This window comes from Aulonocara stuartgranti (assembly GCF_965226115.1).
Source record: "Aulonocara stuartgranti genome assembly, chromosome: 12".
Lineage (NCBI taxonomy): Eukaryota > Metazoa > Chordata > Actinopteri > Cichliformes > Cichlidae > Aulonocara > Aulonocara stuartgranti.
This window is the reverse complement of record NC_138948.1, coordinates 22,132,108-22,154,266: the sequence shown is the minus strand read 5'-3', so window position 1 is coordinate 22,154,266 and position 22,159 is coordinate 22,132,108. Positions and strand designations below refer to the sequence as shown.

The window sequence follows — 22,159 nt, the reverse complement described above, 5'->3', positions numbered from 1 at the left end:
AAAAAAAAACCCACATATGGTTCCCTCTGCGATCCATTTTCATCCCTGTGTGAGAGAGGGTGTGCAGACTGCTCGCTGCAAGGCGGACTTACTCCAACGCGCTCTGTGTAATGGATGAAGATTGAGCATTGATATGAGGCTGCATTTGCGATTTTTTTATGACATCACCGGAGTTACTTTGTCGTGGTCTGAGGCCTTTGACCTCACTGGGGTTGGTCCATATTTTGGCCACCCCCAGCCCCTTATCCTTTGGGGATGGCCCTTATCCCCCCCTTTTCAGACTGATCGACCATGCAAGCCTGCAGAACGGACCCTTTGGCTCATAGTCATCGGTTTTTATCTTTCCTTAAGTACACATTGGATGCGAGCGGACAACTTGACACTCTGGCCAAAAAAGAAAGAAAGAAAAAAAAAACAAGCACCTGTCTTCATAATCCGAAACATTTGCGTCGTAATTCCCTCTGCTGTTATTGCACTTTCCACAGGAAACAGGATTTCCCACCTTCTCTGCCGCGTTTCTTCTCCACTGGCCTCGCAGGATATCTATTGCCACTGCCACAACGACTTAATAGAGGCGAAAGAGCCTTTTGTGGGATTGAAGCTATTTGCATTGCAAATGATGGCCCCTGTGCAAGGATGACTACACCTTACCGCGATTTTGAAGGCCCTCTTCAGCTCAGTAATACTGGTTAATGTCAAGTGAATATGACATTAACACTGGGAATATATATCTTTTTTTTTCTTTTACACCAGGTGTCTAACAGTTCGGGCTGTACTATGGTCCCCTCAACGACAAAAATAAGGGAATATAAGGGATATAATGCACAATGTGACTTGAAGCAGGAAACTGATGACTTTTTTCCCCACCGCTATGTATATTTGAGTTCTGAGAGATGGAAACTTGGAGACCAGAAGATGAAATACACATGTGGATTATTGCTGAAGATTGGGAAGTGGGTTGTTATCTTTGGTTATCTAGCTGTATGAGTGTTCTGCTCGTCATAAAGCTAGATAACCGAAAGTAAAAACTACTTCCAGACTCGTCGAGGACTTTTGGACCACCTATTCCTACTCAGTTTCCCCATGGACCTGAGACTGTAGATGTGATTCATCTAAATGGGTTTATTTTTGTTCTTTTATTTATTATCATTTTTGTATCCCTCCCTCCCCTTACACACGTGCAAGCTTATCCACATTTAACCACACACACACACACACACACACACACACACACACACACACACACACACACACACACACACACACACGCACGCTGAACTTTTCCTTAGACTGAAACACTTATGTTAAATTGTTTCATACTTTCTACAAATTGTTTTCAATCTAAATGTAGTTTTTAAGCTTATGGGGAGCATTAAAGATTGGCATTAAGAGCTTCTGTAGTAATCCACGTGTACGACTCCATGCTTCTTATTCCAGCATGATCGAGTCCGGCCAGGAAACGGCGCTGGCATTCCAAACAGTAATAATTAGGACATATACTGGAGTGACAAAAATGGAGAGAGAGAGAGAGAGAGAGAGAGAGAGAGAGGTGGGGAATAGGGGTAAAAGCAGGAGGGAGGTGGCAGAAGAGGGAGGACAGGAGGGAGGGAGGGGATTGGGGAGATGTTGGGGTGGGAGGGGGTGGGGGATCGGGCCCGCTTAATTGATTCCGTTAACCGCAGTGCAGGAGATGTGAACGACTGGACGATCCCATTCCCACGCTCGGTGGGGCAAGTGGCAATGCCATGCCCAGGCCCAGTATGACAGACAGCGCCGTGAGGACCTGGAGGGGCTGGGTGGGGGGATGGGGGACGACAGGGGTCATGAAAAGACGTCAAGTGCACCAGACTCATCTGCATCCCCAAAGAAAGAGGCGACGTTTCCCAGCCCCAGCCGACGCGGCGCTCCTAAACTTGGAGTAGTAACGGTCCTGAATGCGTTAATGTCTCCACAATTGTAGCAAGTGATAATGAGGACTTGGTGGGGGGGGGGTGTCATTATTTTAAAACTCTGCGGTTTATGGCCGCATGTGCCCTGTGTGCGCGCGTATCCGGGCATTTTCCTCGAGAATAATTTTGCAAATGAGTCTTGGAGCAGTTGAATGAATCACAGCTCAGCACTTTGTATTTGAACTTGACCGCGAACGTCCTAATTGAGATTAAGAAAACAATGTCGGGGGTAGAAAATTAGCTGGCACAGATAAAACTGTGGGGTGACACATGGGACCAAGCGTTGTAACGCACATTTAACTGCCTCCCTCAGACGGGCCTTTAAAAAAAGAAAACACATTCCCTCCAGTAAAAGAAGTTTATCACTCATGGTGCTGTAGATCCGAGCTTTTAACGCCTGTAAGCTTGCGAAGATGCCTGCTAGCCTTCTCGATGATTGCCTGATCTTAAAAATGAGAGGTTGTTTCCATTGCAACCCACGTGTTTCCAGCTTGCCTGTTTATTTTGAATATTTACAGATTTAATTTCATTTTCATTCTTTGTACTCCCATTCACAGTGTATGTTTTTCCTTTCTTTTTTCCCTTTCTTTTTTAAAAAAGTTCAGATTAAAAAACCCCATCTGATTAAGTCCTATTTCAAGTTCAGCATATGTTCACAGTCTTTTGCAACAGAGGATTATTTAGGTGCCGTGTTAAACAGAGGCACAGTGGCTGAATTCAACACCGGCTTTGCTGAAAAGGTCTCTTGCAGACTTTCTCACACCGTCAGACAAAACTAGTGTCTCTTGTTCCCGACCCCTGTCAAAGACGGCATACAATACCGGGTCGTTTGGCCGAAAGAAATTTGAGAACACAATTTGGGCCGAGCTGCGGTGAATAAAACAAGTCTTATTGTCCTCGGTTAAGTCGATTGAAATCCTTGTCTAGCGTTATGAAAGAGAACAGTGTTTTTAAGTCTGGGGGGCACACCAAATGTCAACTCGGAGTCAGGAATATAAAAAAAAAAAATTAAAAAAATGCCTCCGTCACTAAGGCAACATCTCATAGCCTGTCATTAGCCAAATTTTCGACTGTGGCATATTCAGCCTGTCCTTATTACAAATTATGCTATATATATATATATATATATATATATATATATATATTGGTTTTCTTTAAAAAAAAAAAAAAAGAAGAAGAAGAAGAAGAAGAAGAAAAAGAAAAAGAAAGAAAAAGCATATATGCTGAATTTGTGTATGCTGCTGATCTATCCTAGTAGTCACTAATGGACCTTAGTTCAAGGCTTGTGAATAGAATTTGAAATGTAATGCTTGGTTGTGCTATTACCAGGAGAGAGCAGCATCAGGTCTCAAACAGTTGCAAATCACACTTGCATGTCTCTCCTACTTAATAACCTCCTTTGCTGCATGCAGGGAAGATGCAGTATGATTGGCGGCTAGCGTTTGTGTAGTTTTTGGGCTTTTAAATTCTAATTTGGTTCAAAATGCTGGTTTTATATGAAGTGGAAGCCACTGCTGCCATAAGTCCAAAAAATAATCAATAGGATTCTCTACATGTGATGATTACTTGGCCCCATCTGAAACTTACATTTAACTGATCCTGAAAATGTGCATCTTCTGTTGTGCATGGTCTCTAAAATATGCCTTAAATTAGTTAAGTGTCCTCCAGTCTGTGAGGAAGCTTTTATATTATTCACGGAGGTGTTCCTAGTACAGTATAGTATACAAACAAGGCTCTCATTCTCGTATCTATATATATATATATATATATATATATATATATATATATATATATATATATATATATATATATATATATATTTAAATATATATATAATCGGTTAGCCTTCCATCCATGTTCACACATGCAGTCCACTGCTGCCACACCACTGTTGTCACCTGATTTGTTGAGTAACATAACCATGACGACCATCATAGAAGGTGTTTTCATATTCATTGGCCGTGCAATCAGCATATTTTATGTGAATGTGTCTGGGCGCTTTATGTGATTCCTCTGTGCCTCTGTGCTGTGTAAGGCAGGTGCAATAGCAGGTTTATAGTATGTACCAGACTTGGATAATTTGTGCGCCAGACAAAGGATGTGAATATAGTATATAGTATACAGGTAACACACACACACACGTATGTACATATATATATATATATATATATATAAATATATATAAATATATATATATATATATATATATATATATATATATATATATATATATATATATATACATATATATATATATACATATATACATATATATATATTCCTGTGCAGCTAGAAAAGCTGGCAGATTGTGGGTATACAGAATTATACACGCTACTTAGTTAGTTACAGCCACTTAGTTTAAAAAAAAAAAGACATCATGTGTATCTACATAGTGGCGTTTATGCCCTACCATGCATCGTGGATAGCTAGTGAGACTACCACAGTCATGTTGATGAAAGGGAACAATAGCTGTGTCTCAGTCAACAACGTCTGTCTGGCTTGGGCCATGTCTCACTCTTTTTGTGTATATCTCTGTGTGTGTGTGTGTGTGTGTGTGTGTGTGTGTGTGTGTGTGTGTCCCCTGGACATGAACTTGAACTTGAGACAGGCGGCCAGACACCATCTGTGCACCAGGGGTAATGAATTCAGTGCATTCATGGCTGTGGAGCAAGCCTAGGCCACCACCACCCATTGATGAGCAGATGACTCCTATAGTCTGAGTTAGCTCTTCATCACTAATAGAATTCAACATTACCAGCTGGTAGTAGGGGGGATTGTTTTGTCTGTTTCCCTAAATGAGTAGCGCTGTGCAAGTGTGGTGGACCTTACGTGTATGCCTGCATTGTGCATCCTTGTATGCGTCTGCATGCCTGTCAGTGTGTGAGCATGTATGCATGAAGGCCTCCATGTTTTCCTGTTTATCTTTGTCTCTCCATATAGCATATGCAAATTAATTGACACGGACCTCTTTTCCTCCCCATATGTTGGTCTTTTCTCCAATAAAGCGCTGGCCTGCTATTTTAACAACACGACTGTGCTGAATTCATTGCCTTGATAATTGAATGAGCCAGTTCAGTATTTCCCCTGATAAAGGGTAGTAAGTGAATGAGGCATAAACCTTAAACAAGCCAGGCACAATGTGAATTCCTGCAGGCCCTCCTTCTCCTACTCCTCCCTCTCTTCTTCCAGCTCAAGCTTCTGTCACAATCACATACACATACACACAGACGCATGCGCACACACAATAAACTTTTCCCTCTGGTTGGTGTCGCCTTGGCAACGGTAGGTGAGATCACCTTGCGCATGGCAGCATCAGTCCCTGCCAATGCAGGACAGGTTCCTAGTTTCAGCGTGTGTGTTTGTGTGCGTGTCTGTGTGCGCAGGTGAATACAGAGTGTTTTATGCAAGAAACTAGAATGCCACCTACCCCTGTCTCCGTGGCTTAGCGTAAACACAGCTTTTTGTGTAAGGTTACATCTTTTTGCTTAAATCCCTGACATTTGTTAATTGATTAGCTTCAGGTTTCTTCTTGTTTCCTCTTTTTTTTTAAATTCATAAACTGAAGTCATTATGGTAATCTAGCTCGTGAAAAATTCACAAGCGTCTCGATATATAACACAAAACAGAGTCTGAGATAGCAAATTCGTGTTTTACAGACACGCACGCTTAAAAGTGTCACTAACTTCACTAAGGGTGTCGCTGCTGATTAACAGGGATCTGATCAGCCACTCTCCATAACAGACCAGCCAACCATAACTTGCCAATAATCCACTAAAGAATGTCATGGCCCAGCCCTTTTTAATGACATCATGCATGGCCACTTGAATGTCTTGTGGGGAGCAGCGGGTATGCTGTGCTCTGCCACACTGTATGCCCCCCCTCTTTCAACTAACTGTGTGGATATGCATGACCGACATGTTAGTCAGACACCTCACTTAACTGTCAAATGTCTGTTATGCAACATAATGGGATTGAGTTTGAAAGCAACACATTTTTGTTGTTTGTATGGTGTAATCCTGCCTTTGTCAGCAACTATGAGCTCTGTTAATATTATCATTAATCTTTTTTAGTATGATGTTAGAAATAAAATGTAAGTAGACCGTCAAATTATTTGACTATGTTTAAAAATTTCATCTTCAAAACTTCAAAACTGGAACCAAAATGAGTTTACATTCATCATTTAAAACTATCTTATGATAATCTGAAAATGTTCTGAGCATGCGTAAAACTCTGAACTTTATTCCATTAACTGAACATTAAGGAAAGGCAAAAGTGAAGCTGAAATTTGGTAATTCCAAGACTGACACTTCTAACCCCCTCACTTAACCCAAACCCAAATCTTATTAATCTGCATCGCCAGTATGCATGCTATGCTCTCAAAGCACCCTACATTTCCCCCCATATTTTATGCATCACCTTTAAAGTTAATCACAGTGTAAAAAATATTCCACAAAAAGCTCAATTTCAAGACAATTAAAAAAAAACAGACATAGGAGGGAATTTTGAGGAAATACAAGCCAGCCCTTTTTAATGCATAACAAAAAAACAGAAAAAGAATTTCCCACCTTATTGTCTAAAAATCAATAAATAAATAAATAATTGAAATCCAAGTTGATATATAGCTTATCTTACTATTTACCTGCACCCCCTGTTGAAGTTTTTAATGGAGTGTTTTTTAAGCTGATAAGATGTTTGTAATTCCCTAAAATCTAACATTACAACAACTTACTAGTAAAATATGCTTTCAGCTTCGTGGCTGTACGATAAGATATCAGCACTGTGGCAGCAGCAGTGCAGACTAAGGCTGTACGCATAAGTGCTATTTTTGCTAAAGTCTGAATCTGGCTGTCTGCCTGTCTATATCTGTGCTCTGCTGGCTTTTGATTATGCAAATACTATGCACTATAAATGAATTAGTACACTTGCATCTGAAACCTGCTTCAAAGCGTGTAAATAATACATTTGGTGTCACTGCATAATTCATTCTCTATTAATTACATACACAAGACTGCGTGCTATACTCTGCATTTAGATGGTGTTAGGGTGTTAGGGCAACGCACACTCAGATGTTGTTTTCTTAAATATAGAACACATTGTGTACACAACCGCAATCTGTCAGTATCTAGATACTTGCTTCCAAAGTGCAGTTTTAATTCAAATTGCCTCTCATTGTTTTCATAATCATTTCCTATTATAAAACTATCTCTGCATTGTCATCCTAACGCAATTTCCCAAACTCTACTGGCTTTAATCGTTGAATTAGTAATTCATTTTTGAGCGGGCTCTTGATTGTGTAAAACACAACGCCCTTTTTCATTGTTTTTCCCCTCCTTTTTCATATCAAGTGCCTCTGTAATTATGTATGAGAGGAGGGGCTTCGCAAAAAAAATTAAATAAGCGCAAATATTTTAGACGCGCATCCCCTACAATTAAAATATGCCCATCGTCGCGCGTTTTGTAAGGCATGTGGTATTGAGGCCGGGCTACAAATTTGAATACGGAGAATCGTTTGAAAAATATATGCTGTTCGGCAATTAAATTATATGAGCACTTGGATGAGGAAGCACTACCACTGCATATAGAATGGTGAGCAGTAGTTGCTACACTCGCATTAGCATCTGGCCCTTTTATGTAAATTTGATGAGAAAGGACTCATGCATATACGCCAGGGCTGGGGTGTACTCGCCTAATATCCTTATTAGAGAGGGATGAATTAAATATTTATTAGGGGGGCTAAGGGTTAGGAAGGGGGGTGGGGGTGGGGGGGGCTGTCCTGTGTTGTCATGAGGACCTGAGGAGAAAGAAGGGGGGGAAAGGGAGGAGGAGACTGGCTTTCTGTAAGAGTGTCTCTCTCTGCCTCAAGGTGCCACCATCTTAAGGCGTTTGGCGGTAGTGAGATTGTGGGGAGGGTAGACCTAAAATGTCCGCTGGCATAGACACACGCACGCATACACATTAATGCATACAAATTTCCGTGAAGCATGTGGATAGCACACAGATCTGAGAGTCAATTATTCAGATACTGTCGTCGGCAGCTATGCATGCCGAGCATTTCATTTGCATCTATTAATTCCTTCGATTACTGTCACTTAGCAGATCGACCTGTGTTTAGCTTTCTGTTGCTCGCCGCTTATTGTGTACGAGCGCTAATACCGGCACTGCGGCTATCACATTTGCTAATATTTTGGGAATTTCAATTTGGCACGTCAGTGTATTTTTATCCCTGGAAACAATTTTCAGCGGAGCCTTCGTTAAGGCCTCGATGAAAGCACTGTAATGAGACACTCCAACTATTTCTTTATATATATATATCTATATAGATATATATAGATTTCAAAATTTCAAAATTTCAAAAATGACAATACGAACGCTACAGAGCAGGCTAAGAAAGGCACTGACAATATTGTAAGTTTATGTAAATGAACGCTTTACTGTTCTCCCTATCATTTTCTGTCTCCTTCTCTCTTACTCACTCTCGCTGTCGCATACACACACTTTAGCTGACCTCTCCTATCTGTTAATTATCATAAATGTGCTTAGTGAGCTGGCACACACGGGCACAAACGGGCACGCGCACACACACACACACGCAATCACATCCCCAGCGCACAAACACACATTGTGCAGTCAGATACAGACGCAGCATTAGCATTCCCTTTCATCGTGAAGTGCTCCTGAGCATGAAAAAGAATGTGCAGGAAATTATTCAAGATGAATTATGCCACACATCATCCCAAGGATTCAGGCAAAGACACACACACACACACACACACATACAATGACAAATACACACACACAGCTTACACGCCAAAAAATATGGGGCTCACCAATCTGGGGAAAGTATGTTACTGAAGGAAATTTGGCTCTCGCTACAATTTCAAGATTTAGCTTAAAATGGCCGTTAACTCCCGTACGTGGATGTGCATTGCTGTTAGTCTATTCATTTGTGAGTTGCCATCCTTATACATTGAAACTGTCTCAAAGATTACGTGTAATTATTCCCATGTGAATTCTGCGTCCTTGCACACTTGCCTGTTGTCCCAGTTTTCCATGCATAAAGTATATACACAATATCAGCTGATCCCCTTCCCTACCTCCCTACCTTCCTCTGATGAGTGGTATGCCCTGGCGCATTGCCAAAGATGTGAGAATAATTAAAAGGCTGTGAGTTTGAATCTCGCGTTGGCTAATGGATTGTTACTGAGAGGAAATGAGACAGGCAGCATGGGGGAGCTGGGTGGCAAAGCAGACCTTGACTTTGGATAATGAAACACTGTAAGCCACGGTGGTGGAGAGAAGACACACCTCTCATAAAGCAAATGCTTTTGTTCTGCGACTACTCCCTTTTGTCATATAGGCAGGTGCAATTGGAAGGTGTCGCACAATGTGGGAAAGACACCGTCAATCCTGCGTCACTTCAGTCAAAATAGTCGTAATTTTTTCCCCATTTTAATTTACAATCTCTTCCAAATCTCTGCAGCTCACTTAAATGGGCTTTTTAAAAAAAAAAAATGTTTCTCCACACAAGATAATCATTTTATGGCTCGTGTACATTTCCCTTTATGTTGTCTTTTATTGCCTCGGAGCGCGATTGCCTGTGATATGTATACGTCTGCAATTTGCATTATATTTAGCATCCAATGCATCACCACAGTGTCGCTTAAAAGAAAGCCGGCTTGAATTTTTTTTTTTTTTTTGGTAGAGTGTAGCACCTCTACCAGCCCCCCAATCCACCCAACACACATGTAGGCTCAAAGCGTTGTGGTGGGGAGAGCAAGGGGAGCAGAGCGAAGCAGGGAGATAGAGGAGCAGGAGGGAGATGGGATGAGACAAGTCACACAAGCCGCAAAGGGAACAGGGTGAAGGTGGAGGGGGAATGCTGTATAGTTACCCTAAACTCTGCCGTAGGGCTAGAAACACACATAGACACAGCAACACACGAATGCAGACACTTACACACGCACACTGGTTTGCCACACGACCGCAAAACACACTCAGAAATATGTGGAACATTGCAGTGGGGAGTATGAGAATATGCACCGATATCTCAGTGATTTATTTATTTATTTAGGTTCTTTTTTTTTGTTCTTTTTTTACTCCCGAAGTCTTGATTGAATTTAGAGATGCAAGACTTCCACGTTTCTTTCAGGGTGCTTGATATCAATGCGCTTGTAAAACCTGTATTTGATGAAATAAAAAGGCAAGTAAATGGGAAAAATAAGATGTCGTAGATGCATTATTAATTACTTCTTACAGCACGCACTGCAAGGGTGAATGTGTTGTTTTGCACATGCGCGAGAGCTTTAATACAGGGCTCTAATAAAATGTGGCACCTGTCAGTTTGACACTGACTCGCTAAAAGAGTCTCGCAATCACTTGGGAACACAGGAGGAAAGAAAGCCAGTCTAAAGTGACTACATAGTAGCCTACAGTATATTTCTGTACATAGCCTCTTAATGAGTCATAAGCACCACATGAGAGCGGCGAAACCTAAAGAAGTGTTATGTCTAAAGTGCACGCTTTGTCATCCATGTTCAACTTTCTGACATCGGGCCAATTTTTTAACTGACTTCTGTCTCAAGGTGAGGAGAGTTCCACCGGTCATATTTCATATACAGGGGGCAAAAGGACAGAAAATGAGAAGCTAAAATGAAATAATCCTGATTGTTTAAGGATGTGTTCAGGTTCACATGGTGGCTCGCTGGATAAAGTCACAAATTAAGTCTCAAACTATCCTCATAGGCTGCTGCAGTCTGGAATGACCATCTCTGACCTCAAATGCATTACTCAAACAACATGGCTGCAGAAAGTGTGTTGGCATACACCAGAGATAATCAGGCAGTTTACAAGAAATAGCAGACTCTTTTAATATTATAGCGTTAAACGCCGCAGCAAAAACTTTAACATTTGAGCAAAGATTTATAATGATATTTTGAAGTATGCAAAACTGCTTGCCATGACCTTCAAGTGATACGCAAGTCAGCCGTTCATGTTCTGTAAGGTCCCAGGTTTGGCGTACTATTTGTGGCAAAGAGTAAAGGTTGAGAAGACATTTGCACAAAGTTATTGCCAATTTGAATTCCTCCAAGCAAACTTAGCTATGCTAGCAATTTCCCTCCTTAACCATATAACTGTGTGTTTGCTGTCATTCTGATGTTTTTTTGGTGAAAACCCGTTAATTGTGATTTGCTCGGGAAGAGCTGTTCAACAAGTAAAGGTTACCGCTTGGTAAACACTCCCTGCTTGTGTTGTGTATGTCTTTCATTGCTGCAGTGCTGGAGAAAGGGAGCTGAGAGAGGAACTGCTTGCAGCAGGAAGTAGAGGTCAACACAAGATTTCGGGGGTTTTGCTCTCTAATGGACCCACACGAGGTGAGCTTTGGTTAATAAACCAAGTATGTGTTTGTGTGTGTGTTGTTGGTCTAAACTGTTCGAAATGAACGTGTATGAACATTTAGTTTTAGTGCATTTTGTGTATCTATCAGAAACATGAGTTTACTGTGACCTCTGGTAGTTCAAGGACAAAACATTTCAGTAAAACACTCTGTACCAATTTCTTGCTTGGCTTTTTATTAATAATTGTTTTATTCTATAAAACATAATTGAATTATCGATTTGCTAGACACATGTTGCGGTCTTATTATGCATTTGAAACTCATTTGGATGTTTTGAATACAAAATAATAAAGAATTTTGTTGGAACATCCAAATTTCTTTGTTGCCAGTTGTTTTGACTGATTTTTTTTTCCTCTATGCCTATCTCCACCGATGTGTGTGTGTGTGTGTGTGTGTGTGTGTGTGTGTGTGTGTGTGTGTGTGTGTGTGTGTGTGTGTGTTTGCCTGCAGCAAAGTTAGCCCGTGTGTGTTGGATAAAGGCATAGATGTTAGCAGTGGTCCAGAGGACACAGTAAACAGAATAACAGCGGTTTGAAGGGAGCTCAGGCAACGTGATCGTGGGCAATATCAAATCCCATGACCCATTCTTTGCCCTGTGGTCGATACCAAAGACAACAAGCACGGGGGAAACAGAGGTTACTGCTCACTATTCATCATCACAACAATGCACACACAAACAGTAACTACAACCAGGAAGTGATTGCAAAAGAAACATCTCCTCTAGCTACCAGAACCCGCACATTAACACTAATTACGTGCAAGGCATCTTGCTGTTCACATGCAACATTTTTATGCAATCGTAGGCAGACAGATATTTTAATGATTAGTTTAATGAATGGTTCTCATAAGAATGAAATTCTTTCTAAATTAGCTGACAGCAAGAGCAAATATTCCTCATAATATTCCATATATATATCATATATTCTTAGTTTGATTCTTGCTGATGCTGAAAAAAAGAAAAAAAAGAAAGAAGAAGCGCCGGTATGGTGGCATATTAGCACCCTTAGGTCACAGTGCCCTGTGGCATTACTGTTCTTAATTACTCCCAGTACTCGTACGCATTCGGTGGACTTCTCAGAAGAGCCAATTAGAAGGTCAGGGCAAGTCACTTGGTAGGAGCAGTCACTGCAAAAGTCTGTAGAAGTCTTAAATTTCACCCTCATTCTCTTTCCCTCTCTCACACAACTTAGACAACACAAAAATATTTACACTGTAAATCTTCCTTTAGTCATATCTGTCGACCATTAAAACAAGCACTAATAAAAAATAAAGGATGTCTGCTACACAGTATTGTTTGTTTATATTCCATCACCTCATTTGTTATGCTATAGTCATAATCATCTATCAGTCATGCAGATTTGAAGTACAGCTGCTTACTATTAGGGTGCCAGCGGGAGTAAGTATTTATAATGTGCCGCCTGCATTCAGCGAAACCCTCGAGTCTTTGCAGGCCGGCTTCTGTATCATCAGTGCTATCCCACAGCGATTAATGAAGTCATCTGCATGTGTCTGTATGATTAAGGAGCATTAAAGTGTCATTGTGTGTATGTGTGTGCGAGTGCGTGCGTGCGTGCGCGCATGTTGTCTGGTCTTCGTAGATAAAACAACAGCACAGAACAAAAGATGCCAGCATACGAGAAAGCATCGCATTCGTCCAATCCCAAAGAGCAAAATAACAATTTTGCACAGTATTAACAGCACAGTAAATATGAAGGCTTCATTCTTCATGATCAGGTTATACAAGAAGAGACAATTTAAAAAAAAAAGAAAAGGATGAGTAAAATCAAAGTGGAAATTAAGGGAGAAAAAGTGAATTATTTAAAAAACACACTGTAAAATACTGAAAGTTTTTTTTCTCCCTCTCTCTTTCTCTTCAATGATTTAGTTTCCATCTATAATTTTCCTATTTCCTATTTGTCAAGTAATTCCATATTTCATGCTTGGATGCAATCCTTTCCCCATGCTATATATTGCAGATGCTCATGCCTCTTAGCATAATATGTCTTTTCCATGCTTGTTCAAAAATTCCACAAAACTAGAACATCCTCATCTCTTTTTTTCCCCACTCCCACCCCCAACACCCTTCATTCTAATCACGGATGCACCAGAGGATGAGTTTGGTATTTGTGCACATCTCATCTTATCAATTCATAATTAAAATATATAAAGCTACAGTTCTTTTTTCCCCCTTTTCATATAATATCTAAGTAGCTTTCAGTGGGCTGTGTAATAGCGCTGCTTAGGGAGGCTTTCTTCTGCATCACCATACAGTCAGAACAAAGGATATGCACATCGTAAAAATCATGCAAATACATGCAAATTGCTGGCAGCAAGAGAAAGCGTAGTAGCAGGAGGGGGGGAGTTTGTATAAGCAGAGAGGGATGCCAAGGACTTTGTATACAACACTCACACACACAGTCTTTCTTTAAGTTGTGTCATATAACTGAAGAATACTGCTTTACTGCTTTTGAATCTCATTGTAAATCTCTTCTCAAGACTTTCTCCTTATAAATTCCTCTTTATTTCTGTTTACCCGCAATGCATAAACGATATATGGATTTGTATTATTTGCGGAGAACCGCATTCCATTTTTATGATGCAACAAAATGTATAGTGCTCATTGAGGACGCTATTGTAAATGCAGTGAATGCAAATGTGATTCACTGGCTGCAAAAAGCATGCGTGTGTCTGTGTGAGCGTGCGTGCTGGGATGATGCAATATTTTGGCTGCACCACCTCAGAAAAATGCAGAGCAGATATTAGTGACACCATGCTAATAACGGTCACACCCCTCCTCCTTGCCATCACAGTGAAAACTTTATCGTACGTGATACAGAAACTGTAGGGATTAGGTGAAGACAGCCAGGTCCTTTTCCCTCTACCTCTAAAAAGCAATATGCTTGCATTATATTTCTTGATATTAGAATTGGCTGTTAATGTGGATGTTCAGAGCCATGACAGGGTTACTGCATCATCACGGTTTCATCAGCATAGAATTCCTTAAAGAATAATTTGTGGTCTACTAAACTCAAAGTCACATTACTTACATCCTAAATTGCATAGCATTTTTTTTTAGATGAAATGTTTTTTGTTTTGTTTTTTCTTGAAATGTATTTATTGGTTTAGATTTCCCTGCTTGTATTTCATTTTCATACCTTATTTGAATATAAATCCTGCAGTTACCCAATAAAATCCTTATCAACAACTGAACATTTTGCACAATATATTTATTTATTTGAAATTAATTCCTGTAGCATCTCACCCCGATGACCAAAGCTGATCAAGACAACAGTCAACAGTCAGTAATGCCTTCTGCTCGCCTGCAAACAATCATATTTAAATAACACCGCCCTCTTTCAGACACACACGTGCACACATACACACACGGACCAACCCGCAGACACAATATGGCAGGGGAGGAAAAAAGGGGGGGAGGGCACACACAAAAACACACTCACAATTGTGCATAATGATGTTAACATTCCTGCATGTCTAATGCAGGGGATATTGAGACAGACACTAGCTGGTCTGCAGTCTCGCTGCACATTGTGTGTGTTCACGGGTATAAACGGTAGCAGGGCATAATGATGTATTAACTGTGGCTTGCTCTCGCTCTCAGTGTTTGGGCTCCTTGCTGAGGTTACTACAAGACTATGTTAATCTTATGCAAGATCACGCTGCGCTTTATTTTCTAGTCTGCTGCGTTAAATTTTAGGTGCGCTGCTAAAGAAACATCCGTGTTTGCTTTGGTTTTTGCACAGAATTGCAACCAATAGACCGTTTATTGCTTTTTGCTTTCTTAAACGCTTATTCATTTTGGAGTGATTAACCAGATTTGCAAAGCTATTTAAATATTGCATGTAAACGAAAGAATAGCAGTGGGTGTAGCATTCCAAGGTTTTAGCAGATAACAGCTAAATTTAAAAAAAAAAAAAAAAAGCCAAGTTGAAACAAATTAAAACATCATCATCCTTCATCATATTTATTCACAAAGAATATCTTAGAGGGTGTGGCCAATTTGAAATGCAAGCAACATCAAGTGTGGCACATATTTTTCAAGTTCCTTCCAAATAAAATCTGCACGAATATGGATATGAAAATGGAGCGGCTAGATCATAAAAGATGGAAACAAAGAAGGACAGACAGCATATACTGGCAAGGACAGGCAAAAGATGAAGCTCATTTTTCCATGGGCACCCAGTGGCGTCTGCATTGCAGATCGCTAAAATCCCCCTCGAATGCATCCCTGGGCTTAAGGAGGGTGGAGTGGGGAAGGGTGAACAAGGGCTGGGTTTATGCTATCCCTGCTTTGGTACACTTTGTTTTTTTTTTTTTTTTCCTTCCCCCACCAAAATATATTTTTTTCTGTCTGCATCAAATGTCAAGTTAATTTCCTGGGCGCTATGAGGGATGTGTCCTCCCCTTCGGTATGTGTGGCAGGGTGGTGGATTGTGTCAGGGTGCTTTGCGTGCCGGTGTGTTTATGTGTGCGTGTCTCTGTGTGTGTGTGCGTGTTTGTGTCTATATGGGTGAATGGGGAAAGGAAAAGGGGCATGGCAAGGCAAAGAGAGAGATGAGAGGTGGTGGTGGGGGGTTCAGTACAGTATGTATAAATTGGTTCTCTCTGAAGAGCTAGAGAGGTGTGTTGAAAGTGTGCATGCTTGTGTGTGTATGCAAGTGTGCCTGGTTGTATAAGAATATGATCCAATTATTAATAGATACTTTTGGCAATGTACCCCTGGCCATGTACCTGTCATTTTCCTTTTTCTTTTTTTTTGTGAATTCATATGTTCCGGTCTTTTGAAATTTCATCTGAATTGAATACTAATGCAAAAAGGAGAGGAGAAAAAAACACAAGGTATACAATAACAGGCATAACAGCATAACTCAATGAAATCTAGAAAAAAAAGCAGAAAATCTTACCTTGCATAAATTTCCTAACAATATAGTTTCGATTGGGGTTGTCTTAGAGGATTGTTTGTGGTTTAAACAATACTGCTAAAAGCTCATTATCAAAGGATATGTAGCTCTGTTAAACACAGTGACGTATCAGCCCTCTGTTAACCTTCCTGCTGGACTCTTGGCATCCTTTAAGTCTTTCTGAGACACATTTAATTTGACTTTTTGTATCGATTTGTGCTTTTCATTATTATCATGAAGTAATTGTGATGCCCTCGTGTCCGCTACCTTTAAAAGCAACTAGGCCTTCATTTATTGCTGCTGGGTTTTTTTGTCTAAACACAAATGTACTGTGCTTACCTGTCTCTGTGTTGTTAAAATGGAGTGTGATTGAGAGTTTGTGCTCAAATACACAAGCTGTGCTGTGTTCTCAAGGCGCTTTTTTAGTGTCTTTATTATGTTTATGCATGCAAAGTGTAAACGTGCACCTGTGTATGTTTTTTTGTTTTTTTGCATACAGCTATTAGGTGAATAAAAGCAAAGTGGATATTTTGTATTGCAAAGTGTAAAAAGGCTTATTGCAGAGAAAGGGATTTGCATTTGTCAGTCGGGCTTGCACTGATGTATGCTCCTGCCCCACAAATGTCACATCCCATAACCCAGAAAAATTACACTAGTCCCACCTAATTACGCATATTCATGATGCTGTTTTGCATAGTGCTGGTAGCATACTTCTGTTACAAGCCACAGAGCTGAGGGGATGTGGCTGAGTGAAAAGGCTTTCAATCCACTGATTCAGCGTGTCTTCGCCACAAGCATCAGCTTGATAACAGTACCTCCATGCCATTTTTTTTATTATCTCAGACCATTATGGAAAGAGAGCTTTCTCTTATTTCTTGCAGTCAGTCATGCTGCCACTGCCTGCAGCATGTTCAACCCCGGTGGGAATTTTTAATAAAGAAATTAGCTTTGTCCTAGTTTATGAAGGTCATTTTGAAAATAGACCAGATTCAACAAATGATTTTTTGAAATACTTTATCATTTATAACCCATCTCGTCTCTGTTTTGCTTTCTCTGCTTCTTTATCCGTCTTATTCTCCTCCTGTAGTAAATGCGGTTCTGTTGGTCATTGGTAATGAATATGTAAATCAAAAGGAGACTAAGGCTAGCAACTGGGAGCAGCTGAAGTTATGACTGAAAAGATGGGAAAGTGGATGAGTCGTAGTGGCGGGCTCAGTGGTGTATTCTAGCACTTGCAGAACAGAAGTAATCAGACTTGGCCCAGCTATAATGAAGGAGAGAGTCTAGGCTGTGCCACCGCTTGGGTAAACAGCGATTGTTTCAGTCCAGGATTCCAAACATGGGCAACAGTGGTACTATTGTCCAGTCGGCTCTAATTAAGAAGTGAACCAAAGATGGGGGAGAGGGAAATGGGAATGAGAGGTGGGTAAAAAAGGGGCAAGAGGGGGAAAAGGGGTGGTGGGGGTGTTGAGAAGAGAGCAGGAGCAGGTGGGAACCTGGCAGTAACAGAAGCTGGGACGGGCGGGGGAAGTGAAGAAAAAGAGAGGTATGGAGGAAGGTAGTGAGAGGTCCTTCTCTGATCCTCGTTTTTTTTTTCACACTATCATTGTGTCTTTTTTCTCACCATCTCCCTCTTGTTTCCATATCCTCCTCTCTTCCAACACACCTCTCTACCCCGTCTTTCCCTCTCAGCCTTTCATCGATACTTCCATCCTTCATCATTCTAAAAGTCATCTACTCTATTCCTTCCACCTGCCCTTTGTTCCCCTTTTTTTTTTTTGCATTTGGGATGGTGAGGGATGTTTTGCCTGTCATACCACCTTTGTATCACCTTTCCCATCCAGTGCCGGAGAGAGAGAGAGAGAGGGGGGGGGGGGGGGGCAGAGAGAAGAGGAGGGAGAAAAAGAAAAAGAGGAGCGGGAGTGGGGGGAGGTGGATGAGAGGAGCATGAGAGAGTAAAAGAGGCAGGACCGAGACAAAAAGAAAAGATCACACTGCTTCCTGGCTTAATGAACATGGGCAAAGGATGATCACAATAGAATACATTATGCTCTTGTTAGCAGAGGCAATCAATTAGCAGAGAGCACACACCACTGGCACACCATCTTTCCTGCCTGGGCACTGGCTCATTCAAAGCCCAAACGAGTGACTGAAGGGACCCCCTCGAATCTCTGTTTTTCCCACCCTCAATGCCCAGTGGCCACAAAAGATCTTCTTTGATACATCAATGTGAAAGGGGACAGTTTTGAATTTGCATGTCCCCCACATTCACGCCACATGGGTTGAATTATTACTCAGGTTTTACTGCAGTCAAAGGTCACATGTGTGTGTGACTGAATAAACAGAAACAAAAGCATTCATTAAATTGGAATTAGAAAACAAGTTCCCAAACCCCATTTAGTCCCATTTATCTACACTAATAAAAACAATACGAAGTTTATTAGACATTTGAAAGCTGTCCACTGACGACACACTCTACCCACTAAAGCTTAGCTTGAGAAGATGGGAATCAGACATGACAACGTATCTGTGAGTGACACTGACAATTGCATATGAAATTGTCAGTCAAGTTTCCATCAGCAGTTCACACAGTGGTTGGATGAAATTCCTTCATCCTCTTACCCCCATGTTTTCTTCTTCTTTTTTGTGTCATCTAGAGGAATAGCTCCAGATAATGGCAGCAATCTTTATTGTGAAAAAGGCAAGGAGTAGTTCTGCCTTAACACAGGCACAAATCACAACTGTCTGGCTGAGGATCTGTAGAAGTGTCTATGATGAGTAGAATAGACTGCTTTCACCGAGGAACTTTGCTGTGATTCGAGGTAGAGGCTGGAGATAGAGGAAACAAAAGGAAATGAAGGAACATGAGAGAGAGGAAAAATTGTATTAAGAGTGAGGATTCAGGACTTGTTTTTTTTTTTTCCCCTGAAGAAAGAGCTCACTGAGAGAAAAATGGCCACGGGTTTGGGTTCAGCGAATCAGCTTTTCCTGTTTTTGTCAGGGCATTCACACTTTTCAATATGGCCATCTAGAGATTGCGCCCGTGTGTGTGTGTGTGTATTTCAGTCACCTTTCCCATTATGGCATGGGGCATAATACACTCTAACACTGAATACAATTTCTTAAACAAACGGTGTACAAATGTCCTTCAGAATGAACTTTGATGCTTGACATGATTTTAAATTTTCTCATTTAAAAGGATTAATGTCTCAAAGGTCAAATTAGCGAAAATACAGAACAATCCTTCAGTTTTCTTGGAAAATTAATTTTTCTAGTTTTACCACAAAAAAGCATTTGTTTTCTAATGATGTTGCAATATATTTAATTCACAATGCACAGCAGACAAAGACTATAAACTATGAACGTTATGGGCTTTACTACAAAGCCCATTACTACAAAGCTGTTAAGTAAGTAAAGTCTATACTTATTTCATACTTACATACAATGTTCCCTCTAATTTTTCATGTGTCTCAGCGAACACACAAACTCCCTGAGCGGTCCTTTGGACCACTGTGAGCAACAGCAGACGTGTGCACTGTGGTCACGCCAGCATCGAATCCATCCAAGTTACATGGTTTATTAAAATAATCAAATTACAGCCTTTACATTTATGTTAGACTACTTTTAATTAACTGCTTTAGCCCACTTACAATGAAAATTAAAAAAAAAAATCTTGTTCATGACCTGTGTAGTATGTTAACACTATTGGAAGTAAAAAAAAAATATCTATATATATATATATATATATAGATATCTATATATATATATATATATATATATATATATATATATATATATATATATGTTTTCGTCCCTTGCCCACGGGCAATACCTACAACCACGATTACCGACACTAACAAGCTGATCTACAATACGGCAGCAGTGATCAGTGAGATGCTTGGCTACAAGTTGAACAGCCACAAGGGGCAGTACCCTCCATGGAGAAGGAGGCTAGAGGGCAAGATCAAAGTAGCACGGAGGGAGGTTAGCCAACTAACAGAGTTGCAGAAAGGTGCGACAAATAAGGTGCCTAAGAAATACAGCAAGCTGTCCATACCTGAGGCCTTGGAAACTGCCAAGCAAAGACTCACAGCCTTGGCCAGCCGCTTGAGGAGGTACACCAGAGAGATAGAAGGCAGGAGAATAAACCAGCTGTTCTCCACAGAACCAGCAAAGGTGTACTCTCAGTGGCAAGGGAACAATAAGAGAACAGCACCACCAAGGCTGGAGACGGAGCAATACTGGAAGAGCATATGGGAGAAGGATGCAACCCATAACGGCAATGCTCAGTGGCTAGTGGATCTGAGGGCAGACCACAGCGACCTCCCTGAACAGGGTCCAGTAACCATCACAGTGGCAGATATCCAAGAAAGGGTCTCCAGTATGAAGAGTTGGACAGCACCAGGGCCCGACATGGTTCACGCCTACTGGCTGAAGAAGCTGACTGCACTCCACGAGCGTCTGGCAGCACAAATGAACCAGCTGCTAGTTAACGAGAGACACCCGGAATGGCTAACTGAAGGCCGGACGGTCCTGATCCCCAAGGACCCCAAGAAGGGACCGGTCCCCTCCAACTACCGACCAATAACCTGCCTCAGTACTACATGGAAGCTCCTGTCAGGCATCATATCGGCTAAGATGAACAGGCACATGGGTCAATACATGAGCGGGACACAGAAAGGAATTGGCAAGAATACCAGAGGTGCAAAACACCAGCTACTGGTAGACAGAACAATCAGCCGAGACTGCAAGACCAGACTGACCAACCTGTGCACTGCCTGGATTGATTACAAGAAGGCCTATGACTCAATGCCCCACAGCTGGATACTGGAATGCCTAGAATTGTACAAGATCAATGGGACCCTAAGAGCCTTCATCAGGAACTCAATGGGGATGTGGCGTACAACACTAGAGGCCAACTCCAAGCCCATAGCACAAGTTACCATCAAGTGCGGGATCTACCAAGGAGATGCTCTGTCCCCACTGCTGTTCTGCATAGGCCTGAACCCCCTCAGTGAGATCATTAACAAGACTGGCTACGGATACCGACTACGGAACGGAGCAGTTGTCAGCCACCTCCTGTACATGGATGACATCAAGCTGTATGCCAAGAGTGAACGAGACATCGATTCACTGATCCACACTACCAGGCTATACAGCAATGACATTGGAATGTCGTTCGGACTGGAGAAGTGTAGTCGGATGGTAACAAAGAGAGGGAAGGTAGTCAGAACTGAGGGGATTGAACTACCAGAAGGCAACATTGCAGACATAGAGGACAGTTACAAGTACCTGGGGATCCCGCAGGCAAATGGGAACCATGAAGAGGCCGCTAGAAAGGCTGCAACCACCAAGTACCTGCAGAGGGTCAGGCAAGTCCTGAGGAGTCAGCTGAATGGTAAGAACAAGATCCGGGCCATCAACACATACGCCCTGCCCGTGATCAGGTACCCTGCTGGGGTAATAGGCTGGCCAAAGGAGGAGATAGAAGCCACTGACATAAAGACAAGAAAGCTCCTCACCATGCATGGAGGGTTTCACCCCAAGTCCAGCACCCTGAGGCTGTACGCTAAGCGGAAGGAAGGGGGCCGGGGACTGGTGAGTGTCAGCACCACAGTCCAGGATGAGACAAGGAACATCCAAGAATACATTGGGAAGATGGCCCCAACTGACCGAGTGCTCAGTGAATACCTCAGGCAGCAGAAACCCAAGAAAGAGGAGGGAGACGAGGAACCATCATGGAAGGACAGGTCCCTGCACGGTATGTACCACCGGCAGATAGAGGAGGTGGCTGATATCCAGAAATCCTACCAGTGGCTGGACAAAGCTGGACTGAAAGACAGCACAGAGGCACTAATCATGGCAGCACAAGAACAAGCTCTGAGTACAAGATCCAT

The 22,159-nt window shown here is 41.6% G+C and overlaps 2 long non-coding RNA genes across 2 annotated transcripts in view; one reads left to right on the top strand and one right to left on the bottom strand.

Moving 5' to 3' along the window:
• The window catches only part of LOC309718960, a 53,329-nt gene that overhangs the window by 9,743 nt on the left and 21,427 nt on the right, over window positions 1-22,159 (bottom strand). The gene's annotated exons all lie outside the window — the stretch shown is intronic.
• The window catches only part of LOC309718956, a 39,448-nt gene that overhangs the window by 2,470 nt on the left and 14,819 nt on the right, over window positions 1-22,159 (top strand). The window contains exon 2 of the long non-coding RNA XR_014280114.1: window positions 11,223-11,320. This is a non-coding gene — a long non-coding RNA (uncharacterized lncRNA). The remainder of the gene's footprint in view (window positions 1-11,222; window positions 11,321-22,159) is intronic.